Consider the following 19,955-nt stretch of genomic DNA (forward strand, 5'->3'; position numbering starts at 1 on the left):
CTTTAAGATACATTGCTGGGTTGTTTATTTGATATTTTTCTGGTTTTTGATGTAGGCACATATTGTTATAAACTTTCCTGTTATTACTGCTTTCACCGTATCCCATAGGTTTTGGTATGTTGTGCATTCATTTTTATTTGTTTCAAGGTATTTTAAAATTTTAAATGTCCTTAACGTTTGTATTCACCCATCAGTTATCAAGGAGCATATTGTTTAAATTTTATGTGTTTATGTAGTTTCATGTGTTTGTATAGTTTCCAAACTATAGTTTGTATAGTTTCATGTGTTTGCATAATTTTCATGTGTTTGTGTAGTTTTATCCGACTCTACAAATAGTATAGCTGGATACCATTTGTATAGTTGGATAAAACTACACAAATATTCTTTTTTTAAAATTGTACTCAGAGAGGATACTTGATATAATTTCAACTTTTTTGAACTTTTAAAGACTGTGTTTTGTGTCCTAACATATGGTCTATCCTAGAGAATGGTCCATTCTTCTCCTTCGGGAGAAGAATGTGTATCCTGCAGTTATTGGAAAAAATGTTCTTTAAATATCTATTAGGTCAGTTTTGTCTACAATACAGATTAAGTTTGGTATTTCTTTGTCAGTTTTCTGTCTGGTAAATATGTCCAGTGCTGAAAGTGGGGTGTTGATGTCTCCAGCTATTATTTTATTTGCCTCTTTCTCTCTCTTTAGTTCTAATAATATTCACATTATATATCTGAGTGTTTCAGTGTTGAGGTATATATATTTAGAATCGTTATATCCTGTTGCTGAACTGATTTCTTTATCATTATATAACGACCTCCTTTGTCTCTTTTTATAGTTTTTATCTTAAAATGTATTTTTAAGACAAAACTTAAAAAATTTTCTGGACAATTGTGTTCCAGAACACAAGTGTGAATATTTGCTATACATAGTCTAGCTCTGGGGTGCAATTTATATAGACAATTATTGCTGAATTTTTAGGTCTAGGTTATTTATTGGAAATATGTGAGTTAAGTTTCCTGGTCAATTTTCTTGAGCCTACAGTCTATTCATACTATCATTATATTTCATATTTGCAATAATAATGAATATGAATATTGCAACACTAGAAATTAACTAATACCAACATAGAACACTTAACTGAATCCTTAATAGTTGATTCATACTGTTTTGGAAATTGTGAATTTTGGTGTCCTGAAAACAAAGAATAGAAACAGGAAGTAGACAAATCATTTTACAAAAATTTAGAAAAGAGCTTTCGAATACATATTTCAAGGGCTTTAGCAATTGCTGCTGTAACTTTCTTGTGTGTCTGAAAATATTCTTTAAAGCATAGTTTCTTTTATTAGGAAGTACAGAGTTACTACATCCTCTAACAGGGAGTGCAGCCTCATTGTATGAGGATGGGAGTTAATCCTAGAATTTCTCTTACCTACATTTTATGTGATCATTTCCTTTTGAGAGAGAGTGAGAGATTCTGAATGATTTTTCCATATTAATATTTCTCTACCAGCTTCAACAGGGTCAGCAATAGTGAGAGTGTGACTTGGAGTTCCTGAGGTTAAATAGCTTAAAGTTCTGAGTCATCCTGGTAAAATTCTTCCAGCTAGTTCACCTCCACAGACACTAAAAACCATGCTCACCATAGCTGCCTAATAGAGGTCATCAGATCCTTTATCTCTGCTTAGGTCGGTCACCAAGAAAACTCTATGTTCCCAGGGATCCCATCTTACCTAGACTTCTACTCTCTCAAGAGCTCAGTGAATTTTCTGGTTTTCTGCTCTCAAGCCCAAGAACTCTCCTCTTCCACACTCGGTGGAACTCACAGACCTTCAGCTAACCCTCCTGGTTAGTTCATTACCCCCTGAAGTCCTTTCAAATGTTGGCTGTTTTGTCTCCAATAAAGCCTAACCATTAGGCCTAGAGATAGATGAGGCCTTCTTCCATCTTATTTTTCAGACCATTATTCCGTCATCTTCTCTTCTAACATCAACTCCTTTGAAGCTCATGCCATGAGGCTGCACTCCCCGTTTCCCCTCTTTATAGCGATTAGCAACTGACTTCTAGAGAACTCCAGATCATTTCTGCAAGAAATAATATGGAATGATTGTACCAGAGTTTTAAAATGATTTCAATACATGTTAGAGAATCTTGTTAATATCCTGGTTCCTCAGCTTTTAAACAACTTCACTTCTAGTTCATTTATCCTGGACCCAACTTCAGCCACTCATTCCCACAGTTATGCATTAGACTGCGTTCTGACTATTAACTGCAGACCTCTCAATTTTCTTAGATTCTCTTTGGGGTCTTTATAATTATTCCCTTACAGAAACTCTCAGATTATTTGCATCTCATACTCTATCATACTCCTTTTGAATCTTCAACCCTTGTTAAATTCAAATCCCTATCTACTCTGCAATGGTCTCCAAGTCATCTAATACACACAATGATACTGACTAGCATCATTTCAAATTCATTAAATGTATCCCTGATAATTTGAAGATGATCTTTAGCTTCAGCTAAGAAGCCTAATACATTTCTCTAGTCAGTCATTCTCACTATTTGCCAGATGACCATTTTACTATTTTCTTTCTCTCTAAATGTGGGAAACCTTCTGCCAGTTCCTCATTCTCAGCTAATACATTTCTTTTTATATCACTGATAAAAAGAAGCAATAAGATGACTTTGCTTTTTGATGTCACTAAAAAGAGAAATTCTACATGCTTTCCCATGAAGCTACCAACCTGCAGAAAGGTGATTACGCACTCTTACTTTCCTCCTTCTGCAGTGTGTGCCCTTCCATCTGATGTGACCACTCTGCTGCAACGAAGCACATCCACTCTTCACTTAAGGACGTCAATTCTGAAAATTTTTACCCAATATAATCAATTTTCTTTTCTATTGTCTAAGTCATATCAGCAAGCACACATGGTATTATAATTCTAGTTTTCAAAAAAATTGTTTTACATCCCACTAAAATTATTATTTCCATCTCATCTCAGTTCATTCCTCACTTATAATAAAACCTCTTAATTTTTTTTTCTGTACTCAATGTTTGTGATTCCTGACTTTCCATCCTATTATGAATCCACTTGTTTCCAACTATTAATACTTCATAGAAATTGCTCTTGTCCAAGTCTCCAATCATATCCATGTTGTCATATTCAATAGTAATTTTTCTCAGTACCCATTTTAAGCTATCAGTAGCATCTGAAATAATTGTTCGTCTTGAAATACTTTAGTCACTTGGCCTTTGAAGTTATTCTAGCTCTTAAGCCTCCTCCTAATTCACAGTCTACGTTGCTGCAAAGCTTTTATCCTTCTAACCTTTAAATGTTGTATTTACCCAGTAGTTAATTCACGGATTCTTATGCTCTCTACATACATTTACATTTTTAGTTTATCTAAATTACTTTTTGGCTTAAAATACTGTCTTTAAGCCAGAGATTCTCAAGCTTATATCTGTAACTCAATCCTGCCCTAATCCCTGTACATGAGACTCACATACCCAACTGCCTATTCAATAATTGAGATTTTAGAAACTTCAAAATTAACAGGGTTGGAGTTTTAAAATTTATTCTCATGTCTTGCTGCCAAAGTCTACTCATCCCTGAGTCTTTTCTGACTTAGTATATTGCTGCTGTGTTTTAAAACAAGCTCAGGACAAGAGGCTTGGTCATCATCCTTGACTTCTCTTTTTCTCTCACATAAGCACATGCAAATCCAGAATCTAATCACACCATTTTATCACCGCTCACACCATCATAGCCTAAGTAATTGTTATATGTTACTTATGTTATTGTAATAACTTCCTAATAGTTTTCCTACTTCCAATTTCACTCTTCCACCCTCTATTGTCCCATGGGCAGATGGAGTAAGCATCATTTAAATTTATTTATTTCATTTTACTTCCTTAAAATGTGTTGAATAATTGATAAATGAATATATAAATACATAAATTATCTTTGGGAATAAAGGGTGTAAAAGAGAAAAAAGGAGAGAAGAAAAAATGTGTACCCCAATAATTCTTTAAGTAACTGAGGAATATTAGAAGATAATGGTAAAAGGATAATGTACTATAATGTGATTACATTAATAAAATTACATGGAATTGAATATTGTCCTGGTTTTGTACTACTTTTATTGTGTTATCTTTGGTTCATTATTTTTCTGTGAGTCTAAGTTTTTAAACTCTGGTAGGTAGGATTATAACATGGCCCTCATAGTGTACATGCACTGATGTGCACACGCTTTCTCCCTACTCAAACACTAATATAAACACTTCCATGAAGAGATTTTGCAGATGTAATGAATATCCCAAATCAGATGACTTTAAACAAACATAACCTGATGAGCCTAACCAAATCAAGTGAGGCCTTAGAATGGACTCCTGATGATGACGATTGGAAACACAAAGGCAATTTTCTATGGCTGAATTCGAAGATGGAGGATGGCATGTGTCAATAAATGCAGGTGGCTTTTAGGAGCTGACAAAAACCCCCACCTAATAGCTAGCAAAGAGGTAGAGTTATCAGTTCTACAGTCACAAAATACTGAATAAAGACACAATCTCATGACTTTGCCTGAAGGCTCTGAATTCCAGAGGAAAATGCAACCTGACTTACACTTTGATATTAGCTTTGTTACACCCAGAGAAGAGAACTCAGTCCCACCGTGCCCAAGATTCTGACCTACAGAACTGTGGGCTGATAAAGATGCATTGTTTTAAGCCACTACATCGGTGGCTATTTCCTATGCAGCAATAGAAAATGACCACATTAATCTCTAAAATAGGGATTTTAATAACATCTTTTTTATGCAACCAAGGGAAGGTAGCACTTATTTTTTAAATAGAATTTGCATAGTACCTCTAAATTTGAAGAAAGAAACTTGTAGAGAGAGATATTGGTAAGACTTTCAGCTGGCACAATGAAAGATTATAGACTAGGAAATGAGAACAATAGCTGGCTCTAAGGATGTTAATATGCCTCATGGAGCTGGGGCTGAGTATGCAGAACTCCTGGAATATGAATACATATTCATCATCAAATTCTATTGCAGGATATGTTTTATTTTTTTGAAAATGTTCTAATATACTTAGTGAATCTACTTTTTGCAATACCTTCTAGATTTTGTATAGAAAATGAGAAAAGCTACTATATTATTTGACTCTGACCATGTGGTAGGTACTATACTAAATACTTAAAATGTCATTTTTAATTTAAACAAAAGCAGATAATTAAAATTAATAATCGTCGTAGTCTGTTCTCACACTGCTATAAAGGACGACCTGAGACGGGGTAATTTATGAAGGAGAGAGGTTTAATTGACTCACAGTTCTGCAGGCTTAAATGGAAGCATGGCTCTGAGGCCTCAGGAAACGAACAATCATGGCGGAAGGTGAAGGGGAAGTAAGACACTTTTTATGTGGTGGCAGGAGTGAGACAGAATGAAGGGGAAGGTGCCATGCACTTTTAAACCATCAGATTTGTAAGAATTCACTCACTATCATGAGAGGAGCAAGAGGGAAATCTGCTCCCAGAATCTCATCACCTCCCACCTGGTCCCTCCTGAGACACGTGGGGATTCCAATTTGAGATGAGATTTGGGTGGGGACATAGAGCCAAACCACATCAACAATCAAGGCTGGATTTGTCTCATAAACATCACCATACCACCAAAAGATGCCAGAGATTCTAGTGCTCAAAGGAAAATGGTTTCTCAAATATAAAATATTTTTTAAGTATTGATGCACAAAATGGCGTTTTAATATTGAGTCATTAGAAATCATATCTTAGAATGAGTTCACAGTCAGTTCAGTTGCCATTATATATCATTTTGGCTTAAGATTTATTGTCAGAAATGTCTTTAAACTGTGGCTCTTTTCCATGCTCAAGAATACCCTGAAAATCAAGTTCAGAGTTTCCACCTGGTAGACATTTTATGCTCTCTGATAATTTTCTCAAGTTCATCCTCCATTCTCACATCTCCTTTTAACTAGGTCCAATCTATTTATTCAGTGTTTTAAGTTTATTATTATACACATTCATTTCTAGAAGTTCTAATTTTTATATATAAAATATGATATTTTATATTATAATCCCTTTTTATATTTAATCAGTGAAACATTTTAACTTTATTATTTCTCACCAGTTGAGAAATAGTTTTTATTATAAAACTTCTTGAGTTCGGAATTCTATTCTTTTTTATTTCTGCTGACATTTCAGAAGCATCATTTCATTGTTTAAGTTTTTTAATTGTTAGCTCATGTTCGATAGGAATTTTAAATTTTTCCTGTGGTTTTCCTATGCTCTATAGATGGTAATTGTTTTATAGGATGATTTTTTTTTTTTTGGTCTGTTTTTCATTGGCATCTTAGGATCTTCACAGTTCCATAACTCACTGGTTAAATTCTTCACCTAGGAGACCAGTAACATGGGTGATATAACCTGGATTCAATGTCAGAATATGCAGAAAAGACTAGGGCTTTGATTTTTAATGGGTCTACTTTTTCCTTTATGAAAACATCTAGGCAGTTTCAAACTTCTTTATTACTTCCTTGGATAGACAGAATACAAATTAACTTCCTCTATGTGGACAGGACAAAACGTATTTCTTCTCCTGTGGGCATTGAAAGTTTATCTCCTTGCCCCTGAGGCTTTTGTCTGATGCAATATGTGTTTATGTAACAATAGTTTGCAGGATCCCTGCTCAGACCTTAAGCCTTCTTCCTTTTCATACCCATAAATATCTTTCTTTTGATTATGGCTATATATTATCAATCCTCTTTCATCCATTCCACGCTTTCCCTGGAACCAGAAATCACTGTATAATTTAAGTTAAAAAAAAAAAAAAAGGAAGAAGAAGAAGAAGAAAAGGTTGGGGAGTGTCTGAGCTATTGTATGAATGATCTTAGAAAAATAAATTTAATCTTTCTGAGCTTGAGCTTTCTCACCTGTAAAATAAAAATGCTGTTTTCCATTTAGAAGGGTTATGGGAAGATGAAGTGAGGATGTCTTATTTTCATTCTATTGTTTGAGGTTACAGCCAGTTAAAGGTCCATTTTTAAACCTAGGAGGTGGCCGTCTCACAAAGATTTAGATAGGGCCTGGGTGTTCTTTCTTAGAAATCACTGGGACTCTGGATAGGCTGTGAAGAGAAACACAAGTACTGATGATACAGTATCATTACTTTACGGAGAACTTCCAAGTGGGAAACTACGTCTTCAGACATTTAGGAAACAAACTCAAGCAGAAAGTGATAATGTATTGGATCTTAATGACATGTGTTACAGGCTTGAAATCCTATACAATAAAACTGTCTTCTCCTACATCTATTAGGTTAAAGAACTGCATATTAATGTTGTACTGGAACCTGCACTACTGGTTCATGAGTGCCAATTGTTAAATATTAGGAAATTTTGTGAACCAATTAGTAGAATGAAATTGACCAAAGAGGAAGTAGTCATACCACAGAAGTTAACAAATACCACAAATCAGGACACTGGTAGATTAATTAACTTGGAACTGCTTTACCAGCCAACACTGCATATAAAAAATGATAGTTATACAATTCCCTCCTATTTAATTATATTTCATTTGACTTTAGTTCTAACAAATTTTTCTTATTTTAACTATTTAAACTACAGTTATAATTAGGGAGAAGAGATTTATATATCAAACTGGAGCAATCTGAGGAGAGTCTGAAAACCTAGGATACACCGAAACCTTAGAATTACTGTAGATCTCATCTCACTAAACTAAATACTACTATGATTGGCTGAAATTTTGGCTTTCCCTACATGCAACAGGGCCCCATTATAAAAGCGTGTTGTTTGAGGAGGAGCTATGAAAGTTCTCAGACTAGGTTTGGAGATCTCACAAAAACCGATTGAACATGCCTATGAAAATGATTCTTATTATTAGATAAAATGAAATTCAAATATGTGGCAAATACAATTTCCTGAAATATTTGTTCAGAGGAAATTACTTATACCATTATAAAACACTCTCCCCCAATAATTTATTCTGGTGTATTTTCCATCAATATTTTGGTTTCCTGTTATAAATGTAGTTAAAATATCCAGTGCATCCTGCTATCTGATTTCCATCACACTAAAGGTACGTTTGACTAATGACTACTTATATAACTTCTTGTTTTACAATATCCTTTCTAATCCTAAATCACTCTCAAAGCCAGTAACAGGTTCTGATGTGTCATGTCACTCAGCATAAAGCTCCTCATGTATTTTTGATGCCACTCAGACTATGGCACGGAAACTCTCAACCTAAAAATCTTACTGTGAACTTTCCAAGGAAATAACTTCTGTAACAATGAGGATTTTTTCCAATATTTTTTGACCTATACTTACTTTTGATGAATAACTCCCTAATAGCACCTAATACAACAACATGTAAACCACTCGTTGCACCCTTGGGGTTCTTTGAATTCTTCATACATTGTTATCTCCTTAATTTTGAGCAGGTATTTATATTTAATCAGAATTATGTAACTGTATTTTCCATGTATTTACTTTGAGGTGCCCTAGTCACCCTAAATATACATTTCTGCTTTGCCTGACCAGTAAGCTAATCCTGAAGGGGCCATATATTTTTAGTATTTTATATTTTATCTGGTCAAAGTGTCTAAAATGAAGATCAATACCTAGTGGGCAGGCAAAATATGTTGAAAGATTCTTCTTACTTGTTTGTCAAATATGTGTAATAGATATACTAAGTCTAGGAGACACCGTATGTAACTGGAAGAATCATCAATTTGTAGCTATGAAAATGGAACATTGCAGTATGGCTTTTTCTTTTTAGGAATCATTATGCTTTAAAGGAACCAATAAATTTATGCTGATATTTTAAACATTTTCAATAAATATGGCATGTCCAGACCCACCAGGTTGGCCAAATTGCTCAAGTTCTCTTGTTAGTCTGGTCTTATAATTACAGTTAGTTTGGTGAAAGGAATTGTTGGTGCATATAGAGGTTCAAGAAATTGGGCCGGGGCTCTGTAACAGAAAATATGAGAGATTTCAGAAAGTCTGAACTTTGGAGCTGAGTTTATCAACAAGTGAGGCTAAGGTCCAGACTGATAAGAAGGTGGAATCATGGAGAGCTGAAAACAAATACCGGGACTTGGGGAAAGGATTCTAATATCCTGGAAAATAGGGTTTATGTACTAAACAGGATTGTCAGTTCAGAAAAGAAAATCATACTCTAAAAGAGAATCAAAGCAGAGTTAATTTAGCAGAGACGGTATCACATTCAGGCACTGGAAAGCAGGGTAAGAAATCAAAGTAATGGCTGGCATAAGACTGTCGTGCTCTCTAGATGCTTGCCAAATATAGGGCTGTGAGAGTCTATAGATCAGAGTTAAATGATTTTATTTGGGAAAGAAAAGCAAAACAAAGGCAGACAATATAGAAAGATTACTAAAGTCTTGTTACACTGGTTGCAAATAAGATGATGCTACAAAAATTCTTTGGAAGGTGAAAGATACACAAATTTGATAGATATATGAAAAGTTCTTCACAGATATTTATCTCTACCTCTTCCTTATCTTGCTCCAAGTTCCACAATTTATTCAGAAGACAGAGACAGAATCAGTGAGTAAAACAATATTAGCAGACTGGTCATTAGTATATTTTAGGCTTGAAAGCATTTGAAGCTTTTAGCATATCTAAATATATGTAACTATTAAACTATTAAAAGTGTTTCTGATCAAAACATATGCTTTCAGATATACACCAGTTCAGAAAGTCACTTTAAACTTCTTGAGAAACACACATTTTATAGACATCGCTAAATACTAAGCAGTACACCAGAAAGTTATTTCAATTAATCTACTCAAGTATATAAATGGTTCTACTAGTTAGACTTTCATAAGAAAAAGTGTCCATAAAATCTCAACAGACTTACATATATGTTTCTTCATATACACACCTTATTTGCTCAGCTTAAATTTAACTAATAGTTTTCTCGAGAAAAGTTTTAAAATAGGAATTATTCACAAATTGCAAAGAAGTGCTTCTAATCAGTAGATCATGTTGTGTAAAAATAGCTATACTGGGAAAAGTAACTTGAAATATACCTTTTAATTCATGAAAGTTTTTAAAAGTACCATACATGTGTAAGTTAGCTTCATTGTGTATTAAAGTGGGAATAACCTGTGAAAATACAGTGTTTATTAGGATAATAGTATTTCAATGTAAAAACATTTTTATCCCCCAAATTTAGATTTTTTAAAAAGTCACATAATTCAAAAATCAAAATAACCTGTCAGTGTATCTTTCATTTTTATTTCATATAAAAAGAATTTATTCTCCAAAAAAGCAAATTATATGTTTGATATTTACATATAAAATATTTTGGTTGCCTTTTATAAAACCTATTAAGATATAAATATTTATACATATAACCTTCCATTAATATTAGTCTATTTCAATTGTAAGAAAAATATACAATTTTATCAGATAAGGTGGAAAATAGGGCTAATTATCTAAATAATATCCGTGCACCCCCCGAACACATTCTCTTTCAAGTGTCTTATTTTCTGAAAAATGGTCTGTTAGCTATTCCCACTCATTTAATCTACTTAGATTATTAGGGTAGACACTGGTTGCATTAAACAAACAAAAATCTATGGTCACATTACTGTTATTTTACTCAAAGAGCAAAAAAAAGAGAGAGAGAAAGCTTTGCAAAATGTTTTAAAAATCTCAATTGTTTAACATAGCATAGTAACAACCACATACACAAACAGGGAAATAACAAATATTCATCCAAGAAACTCATAAATATCTTTATTGTTTCAAATAATGAATAAAGGGCTATAATTTTAGACAAGTTAAGTATGACACATGCAAGACCATGATGTTTAAAATAACTGCCAACCTGATTATTATAAATAATCAAAGATAAATTGTATCATGCCAACATATTAAAAAATATTTTAAAGTATTGGTTAGGGTTATTAAATAAATAGTTAATTATAAATAATGACAGCTAATTTATATATTAACTAGTTGAATACAAAATAACCATAATACAGAGAAGTGACCAGTAGCATGAGACATGTACAGATAATCAGAAATTAAAATATTTGGATGTAAAGATATTAATATGCAATACCTACCACACTTCAACATAATTTAAACTAAGTCATTTGAATTAAGGCTTTATCAAAAAGACATATTCCTAATTCTAACCCTGGATACATCTTTATTCTTTTGAAATCAGGACAATGCTTAGGGATCTTGATTAAAGATAATAAAATTGCAAGAATAACTATCATGCCTGTGTTGACCTTCTAATCCCAAATGTGAGGAAATAACCTTTACCTAGAGGCTCCAACACTTTAAATGGAAAGTAAAATATTTCTAGATGGAGAAGGATTTTGTAGTGAGTGTGGCTGAAGAACTAAACTGATGATGTTGAAAAAGAATAGAAGGAACTGTATGAAAAAATCTGTGCAGAAAGAAGATGAGCTGCTCATGAGCACTGATTACTCTTGACATTTATATTACCATAACTGCGAATGTGTATAACTTAAGCATGTGTCAAAACTTTCCTGGACTCCTCTGCAGCAACCTCCTAAATCTTGCTTCCTCTGCAGTGCCCCAAATCTTCTGCTTCAGTTACAACTACTAACACTAATCATGACAATTAGCAGGTGACAAAATATGATTCTCCATTGCCCATTATTATTGGCCAGGAATTAGCACCATTAGTGCTGCTATTAAGCACTGATCTGTCAGTCTTTATTCCCAACCCATGCAAAGGATAACAAAACTGAACTCACCATAAAATGGAAAAACACTTATTTTTACTACTTAAACTTTCTAAATGTCATTCATGCTACACATACCGTGACAATATCTATTTCTTTTCTCTGATTCCTTTTCCTCTCTCTAAGAAGACTTGTTTTTAAATGCTTCACCAATATGTAAAATTGATCTTTGTTATCCTTTTTCCTATTACCTTCGTAGGTACTGACAGAATAGAATTTATCCCAGGTCACCTTTGTTTCAAACTACAAAACTCCCTTCTACACACCCATGCTTGTCAGGTTTTCTTCTTCATATGAAAAACGGAATATCAAACATGATCTGTTGTTATTAACTCAAATTTTATACATGACTAATTCGTTTAGTTGGGCAATTTACCTACTATACTTTGCAACTGAGTGTTATTATTTATGGTTTTATTTAATTTTTAAAGTAAAGAGCATTAAGAGCAAGAGACATCTGTCAATTATTTTTTTCAAGCTAAAGAAGGCAAAGAAGAAAATGATTATGTTGTCATGGAAACTAGTAAAATATAACAAAAACATTCAAATTCTGTGAAGCCAAAACTCCAAAAATAGTGTCATTAAAGGGGATAATCGAACTATGTTTAGGAGAAGAGAACGAATATTCTCAAGACAAAAAATAAAATGTAAGGTATAAAAAAATACAATGAACACAAACTGGTAATATGCTTTTAATCTACAGAAAATTCTGATCTATAAAGGAAATAGAATATACATGTGAGGTTCAAGAATGAATATTTTAGAAAGTCCGTGATTCCAGATGTTTGACTCTTAAATATTCTTAACATCACCATATTACAATACAATGATCTCTCTTGACAAAAGTGGTAAAGACTTTTACAAGATCTGAGGCATACTGATAAAAATTACTATTTATTTATTTATTTATTTATTTTTGAGACAGAGTTTCGCTCTTATTGCCCAGGCTGGAGTGCAATGGTACGATCTCGGTTCACCGCAACCTCTGCCTCCCGGGTTCAAGCGATTCTCCTGCCTCAGCCTCCCGAGTAGTTGGGATTACAGGCGTGCGCCTCCACGCACAGCTATTTTGTACTTTTAGTAGAGAAGGGGTTTCTCCATGTTGGTCAGGCTGACCTCGAACTCCTGACCTCAGGTGATCTGCCTGCCTCGGCCTTCCAAAGTGCTGGATTTACAGGCATGAGCCACTGCTCCTGGCCTCCTACAATTTAAAACTGATACAAAATAAATGGTTTTAATTTCTGACATTTTAAAAATCATATTACTGGCCGGGCGCGGTGGCTCAAGCCTGTAATCCCAGCACTTTGGGAGGCCGAGACGGGTGGATCACGAGGTCAGGAGATCGAGACCATCCTGGCTAACACGGTGAAACCCCGTCTCTACTAATAAAATACAAAAAAATAGCCGGGCGAGGTGGTGGGCGCCTGTAGTCCCAGCTACTCAGGAGGCTGAGGCAGGAGAATGGCGTGAACCCGGGGAGCGGAGCTTGCAGTGAGCTGAGATCCGGCCACTGCACTCCAGCCTGGGCGACAGAGCGAGACTCCGTCTCAAAAAAAAAAAAAAAAAAAAAAAAAAAAATCATATTACTGGTCTAAATATTTCCACTCATTTTGAAATATATTACAATTATGTGAACTGGTTATCTAATTTAACATCAAAGACACAATCTAGAAGAAAAAGTATCTTGTTCTTTTTGTTTTTTCCTTCCTTGCTTTCCGCTAATGTTTCCAGAACATCTTAAGTTATATTTTATTAGATCTTAGAAATTATCTTCTTCCATTGTTTCACATATTCAACATTTTATATATTGCATTAATTTATTATAATTATTTTGTTATATAATTTGTACTGTGGATATTTACTTTACAGAGAAACCTATACAGTTAAATAAAACACAATACAATGTTATTCCAAAGGTTTTAAAACAAACTATATATCTGATTAATCTATTAGCTTCCTATACCAAAACCATAAGAGTAATCTTGAACAAAAGCAAAAGTCAGAACACAAAGATAAACTGAACAAAGAATTCATTGTTCAATTATCTCATTTATTCTTTCTTTATTTTTGAAACAAGGTCTGGCTCTATCACCCAGGCTGGAGTGCAATGGCACAATTTTGGCTCACTGCAAACACTGCCTCCCAGACTCAAGCAATCCTCCTACCCCGGCCTCCCAAGTAGCTAGGATTACAGGTGCACATCACCACGCCAGGCTAATTTTTGTATTTTTAGTAGAGACTAGGTTTCACCATGTTGCCCAGGATGGTCTCGAACTCCTGGGTTCAAGCGGTCCACCAACCCTGACCTCCGAAAATGCTGGGATTACAGGTATGAGCCACCACACCCCGCTATTCTGTATTTATTTTGATTGTGTAAAATCTAAATTTTATTTTGTAAGATTTAAACTATGATCAATTAACGACAAAATTTCAACCAAATTAATAAATACTTATTCTGACAGTCTTTAAACATGGCCTGTTTGTTTACTAACCCTCCCTTTCATTCACACTCTTTAAACATGGCCTGTTTGTTTACTAACCCTCCCTTTCATTCACATTCTTTAAACATGGCCTGTTTGTTTACTAACCCTCCCTTTCATTCACACTCTTTAAACATGGCCTGTTTACTAACCCTCCCTTTTATTCATACTTTGATAACTCTGCTCTCTCTCTTTGCTGTAATTTAACAAACACACACTCTGTCTCTCTTTCTCATCTATCTCTGTATCTCTCTATTTGTCTACTATAAATGTATACATTTGGAGAAACTGAAAACCCACAATATTAAATGATATGCTTGAAGGTCACACAGCTCACCTTTTGATGAGTCATGTCTAGAGTTCAGGAATCTAATCTCCTATTTGGTGCCAAGTTACCCCTTAATTCCTAAGCACAGAGCAATTTCCCAGCAATTTTAAAATTATGAGCAGATGTTAAATGAGCAATGAACTAGGAAATTGTATAAACATGAATAAAGTTTAGAGTGGTAATCAAATAAAACTTATAACAAGTGCATTTAGCGCATCCTTAATTGTATGCACAATCCATATTTTACTGCATGGTAATTGTGGATAAATAGTAAGCAAAGATCATAAAAGACTACCATTAGTCTTTTAAATGGACAATTGTATTGTTTTAATTCCTTAATTGTTTAAGACCTACATTATTAGTTATTCTTGATTCTGGCTTACCTTTAGCTGTGTTCGGTCAAGCTGTATTTAGAATGATTTCATCAGGTGCAAACACACACACCTTCGCCGGAGCATTTTGAAGATATGCTATAGATAATTGAAAAAAGCAATCTATTCAAAAGCAGCATGGGGGCAGGAATGGCTTCTGAAAAATCCAGGAGCATGGACTAAGTCTTCAGGGAAGTTAGAACATGTTTCCAGCAGTGAACTATTTTCATCAAAAAAAATAGTACAAAAAAGTTTCTAACTTTAAAGAAAAAGTTGCTTGTTGCTTCAAGTAACAGAGTGTTACCAACTGGGACTGCTGAGCTCAGGGTTAAGGTAAAAGTACAACGATAAGCAGGGGAAGAGCAAGGAATTAAACTTGAAAAATCCTGGAGCACAAAGAGGAAGCAAAGAGGGAGGCAGGTTGAATGACTGAATCACACTGGCTCCTTGCCAGTCAGCGCCAAAATACACGCCATGCCCATCTCACTCTTTGTTCCCCCTTAAGTTTAGAATCAGGAAATCAACACATGACAAGTTAAGGGAGGACCACTGGCTACAAGTTGCTTTGTGATACTTTTACTAATTTTCACATAACACAAGAGGATACTATTTTCTTAGAAGAAACATCATTTCTTATCATTTGCTTGCTGAAATTTAACTAATTTGACTGCTTTTTGTTTAAGGAAAATTTTATCTTAAATGAACAGGGAACAACAAAATAAACTATAATACTACAATTGTTACATAACTATTTTGAGATTCTTTGAAGGAAAAGATTATTTCAGGAGCTGTTGGCTCATGTTTAGAAAAGTCAAAAAGGATGTGTAGATGTTGAGGATTAAGGATGAAAATTTTGGAAAAATGATTTATCAAACTCACTATGGCAGAGCTTTTGTTTTTGTAGCCTATTAATGAGTCATGAAACCAATTTAATGGATCAAAACCAGTATTTAAGTGGTAACTGGAATAGAATAAAAAACCAACAGAAATAACTAGTGCATGATTTATGGTAAAGATAAATATTGTTTGAGGAAACATTTGCTTTTATTTCATGAATGTGTGGTGGGATGTGTGTGTGTGTGTCCTGGCTCACAGCTATGGACTAAATGTGTCTCCCTCAAATTCAGGTGTTAAAGCTCTAATCACCAGTGTAATGGTATTTGAAGGGGAGGCCTTTGGGAAGTAATTAGGTTTACATGAGGTCTTGAGGATAGAGTCTCCATGATGGAATTATAAGAGCTCTTATATAAAAAGAGGAAAAACCGCGGAGTTTCTTCCTCTCTTTCTCTCTCTCTCTCTGTGTCTCTCTCTCTCCCCCCCCACCACACCCCCTCCTCTCTCTCCCCCTCTCTCTCTTTCTGCATGCACAAAGGTAAGGCATGTGAGGACATAACCAGGAGAGGGGCCCTCACCAGGAACACAACCATGTTGGGTGGTGCCTTGATCTTCAACTTCCAGCCTCTAGAACCAAGAGAAATTAGTTTGTTGTTTTAGCTACCCAGTCTATAATCATATGTTATACCAGCCGAACTAAAACATTCACTATGCCAATTTGTTATTTGAGTTAAAAAAAAAAAAAAACTACATCTTTCAAGAAAGAGTGACTTTGAAAATCATTACCCTACCTCCCCCAGCCCTGGTATAAGTTGAAAGGGACAGATGCCTAGGAATGTACAAACAGTCCTTTGGGTGGTAAAGTCACAGGAACCCACCAAAACTTTACTTTTCAATCCCACTTTATTCTCACTGTGTAAAAGTCCTGTCTTCCTAACTTGATTTCTATTTTTAATGTTCTCTCACATGCACACAAAAAAGCACCACACTCAGTGAAGCTCACGTAAAAAGTATCCCACAATACATTATACTTACTCATGCTAATTAACTTCTTTTTAACAGCTTGCTTTTTAGGCTTATAATTATTTAAAATTGGTACATCTTTGTTCAGAATTAGGAATCTATAACAATGATGGCCAATTGCTATCCACTCACTTTTTCTGTTTTAAAAGTCAGTCTTCCTATGTTAATCTAAGTATATATACACCAAACACATATACACATGTACACATACCAACCACAGGAACAACAGGAAACCTTTGGAAAATCATTATTGTCAACAGGCTTCAGGACCATCCCCCTACCTATTTTCTATTCATGCATAAATGGGCAGAAAAGCAGCATTCCATCTGGCTCATCCCACTGGGTTTCAAATATGCCATCTGGCCCATATTCCAGAATTCTATTCCTCTCTTCCAACTACCTAATAAGACTACAAAAGAAACTCTGAGTCTACCTGATACCATAAGAAGTATTTATGGAAGAGTTATTCATTAAGGTCATGTTTTTATGCAATCCTTTTTCTAAATCATGGTTATGTTGTGATATCTCACTCCTGAATCATTTGACCCTGTGGAATGAGAATCACTACTTTTCAACACAGTGGAAAAGTGAGCTGCCTCACCTCTCCCTGTGATAAAAGAATGACCAATTCTAATGCTAGTGGAGGCGGGAAACTCCTATGTGAGTTTTAGGAGAAATAAATGGTATATATATCACATACTTACAGCCATATGTCTGTATAAAACGACTTATAATACAAAATTATCCTATAATAGCTATCAAAACTAGAATTTTTCTAAGGTTTTTAATATAAAATGTCCTACATGCAGTGAACAATGGATTTACAAAGGATGAGCTACTCAGTTTTGTTAACGTTATCGGATTTTTAAAAAATCTTTTGCTGTCCCAGGTTAATAAATAAAAGGGCTAGTGAAAGTTAACAGTCCTTCTGTTAGGAGAGTTTTTTGTCCAAACAATGTATGGAGCAACAAATATGTTATACGAAGAAAGTGCTTGGTGTTAAAAGTCAGAGAGTGTAGCTCAGAGAGGCTTAAGTGATTCTGTGTGACTCAAGATTGATGCAAGTAATAATATGGGTTAAGGGGCAGGTGGAGGTAGCAAAGAGGGCAATAAGTTTGTTTAATGGAATGTCTTTCTCTTATATTACTGATGAAAGAGGAGGCTGTTATCTGCTGGTACACACTTAACTTTATATATTTCTTTGTTTTCTTGTTCACAGATTTACAGTTTCTTAGAATAAGTGCAATCACTAAAACTCTAATATCTTTATCAATGCGTTAAGTTCATTTTTTTTTCTAGGTGCTTAAGTACACTAATTCATTTTGAAGGACCCGTAAAATAACAACAGATTAAATGTGCGTATATTTCTCAAATTATTTCATGTTATGAGTTAAAAATTTGCTTAGCTATCTGTCATCCGTGTATTTTTATTATGGTAAATTATATGTATTAAAAATTCCCGTCTTAACCATTTTATATGTACAGTTGAGTTGCATTAAGTACATTAATATTGTTGTATATCCATCATCATTATCTATCCTAAGAACTTTTTTCATCTTTTCAGACTAAAACTCTATACCATACTCACTAAACAATAAACTGCCCATTGCCCCTCTCCTCAGCCCCTGGTATTGATCATTCTACTTTCTGTCTCTATGAATCTGACTGCTCTATATACCATATTTAAATAAAATAATGCAGTATTTGTCGTTTTGTGACCAATTTCACTTGGCATAATGCCATCAAAGTTCATCCATCTTGCATCACGTGTCAGAATTCCCTTATTTTTAAGGTTGAATAATATTCCAGTGTACATATATCCCATATTTTGTTTATCCATTTATTTTATTTATTTATTTATTTTAGATACGGAGTCTCCCTCTGTCACCCGGGCTGGAGTGCAGTGGTGCGATCTTGGCTCACTGCAAGCTCCACCTCCCGGGTTCACGCCATTCTCCTTCCTCAGCCTCCCGAGTAGCTGGGACTACAGGCGCCACCACCACGCTCGGCTAATTTTTTTTTGTATTTTTAGTGGAGACGGAGTTTCACCATGTTAGCCAGGATGGTCTCGATCGCCTGGCCTTGTGATCCACCTGCCTCGGCCTCCCAAAGTGTTGGGATTACAGGCTTGAGCCACCGCACCCGGCCCCCTTTGTCTGTTAACAAACGTGGGTTGCTTTCACATTTTGATTATTGTGAATAATGTTATGAACATGGGTGTATAAATATTTGTACAAATCCTTACTTTACATTTTTAGGGTATACACCTAGAAGTATAATTGGCAGATCATATGGTAATTCTATTTTGAACAGTATTGAACAATAGTTAGAAATCTCGATCTCTACATTTGCTTATTGGTTCAATTCTGGTACACTTGTATAGAGGCTTCCGAATTGCTAACTGGTACCCACCACAATGGAAAAAGCTTTATTAATTTTAGTATTGTGTTTATATGTGCTTTCTTTTGCCTTGAAGCTTGTAGACTTCACTCATTTCCAGAGATACTTAGGTCATGATCTTATCCTCTATCCCCTTCAGTGAGGTTATTTCATATACTTAAAATACACTTAGATCTTTTTACTACATTTTGCATTCATCCTTGCATCCACAACCTCTAAGTTTTTGGTTTTAATTTATATACTTGAAGATTCAGTCTTTGTACTGTAAAGTTCCAAAATTTTTGAGAAATTCATAGTGTTATGCATTCAACACAACAATATCATACAGAATAATTTCACCGTTCTAAGACACACCGTTTGCTTCACTTGCCCAATCTTCCCCTCTTCCTCTGATCTACTGACAATCTGGGTTTTTTGTTTGTTTGTTTTTTGAGACGGAGTCTCGCTCTGTGGCCCAGGCTGGAGTGAGCGGCGCGATCTCTGCTCACTGCAAGCTCCGCCCCCCGGGTTCCCGCCATTCTCCTGCCTCAGCCTCCCGAGTAGCTGGGACCACAGGCGCCGCCACCACGCCCGGCTAGTTTTTTTTGCATTTTTTAGTAGAGACGGGGTTTCACTGTGTTGGCCAGGATGGTCTCGATCTCCTGACCTTGTGATCCGCCCGTCTCGGCCTCCCAAAGTGCTGGGATTACAGGCTTGAGCCACCGCGCCCAGCCGACAACCTGTTTTAACAC

General features: G+C 35.0%; 1 long non-coding RNA gene across 3 annotated transcripts in view; it reads right to left on the reverse strand.

Annotated features, from left to right (window-relative positions):
- Positions 1-1,661: 1,661 nt before the first annotated feature.
- The window catches only part of LOC139361811 (uncharacterized), a 66,938-nt gene continuing 48,644 nt past the window's right edge, over positions 1,662-19,955 (reverse strand). For all 3 annotated transcript variants that reach the window (XR_011619461.1, XR_011619459.1, XR_011619460.1), the window contains 3 exons: positions 6,948-7,141; positions 2,737-2,854; positions 1,662-2,076 (listed from right to left, as the gene is read on the reverse strand). This is a non-coding gene — a long non-coding RNA (uncharacterized lncRNA). The remainder of the gene's footprint in view (positions 2,077-2,736; positions 2,855-6,947; positions 7,142-19,955) is intronic.

The sequence above is a fragment of the Macaca nemestrina genome, chromosome 2, assembly GCF_043159975.1.
Source record: "Macaca nemestrina isolate mMacNem1 chromosome 2, mMacNem.hap1, whole genome shotgun sequence".
NCBI lineage: Eukaryota > Metazoa > Chordata > Mammalia > Primates > Cercopithecidae > Macaca > Macaca nemestrina.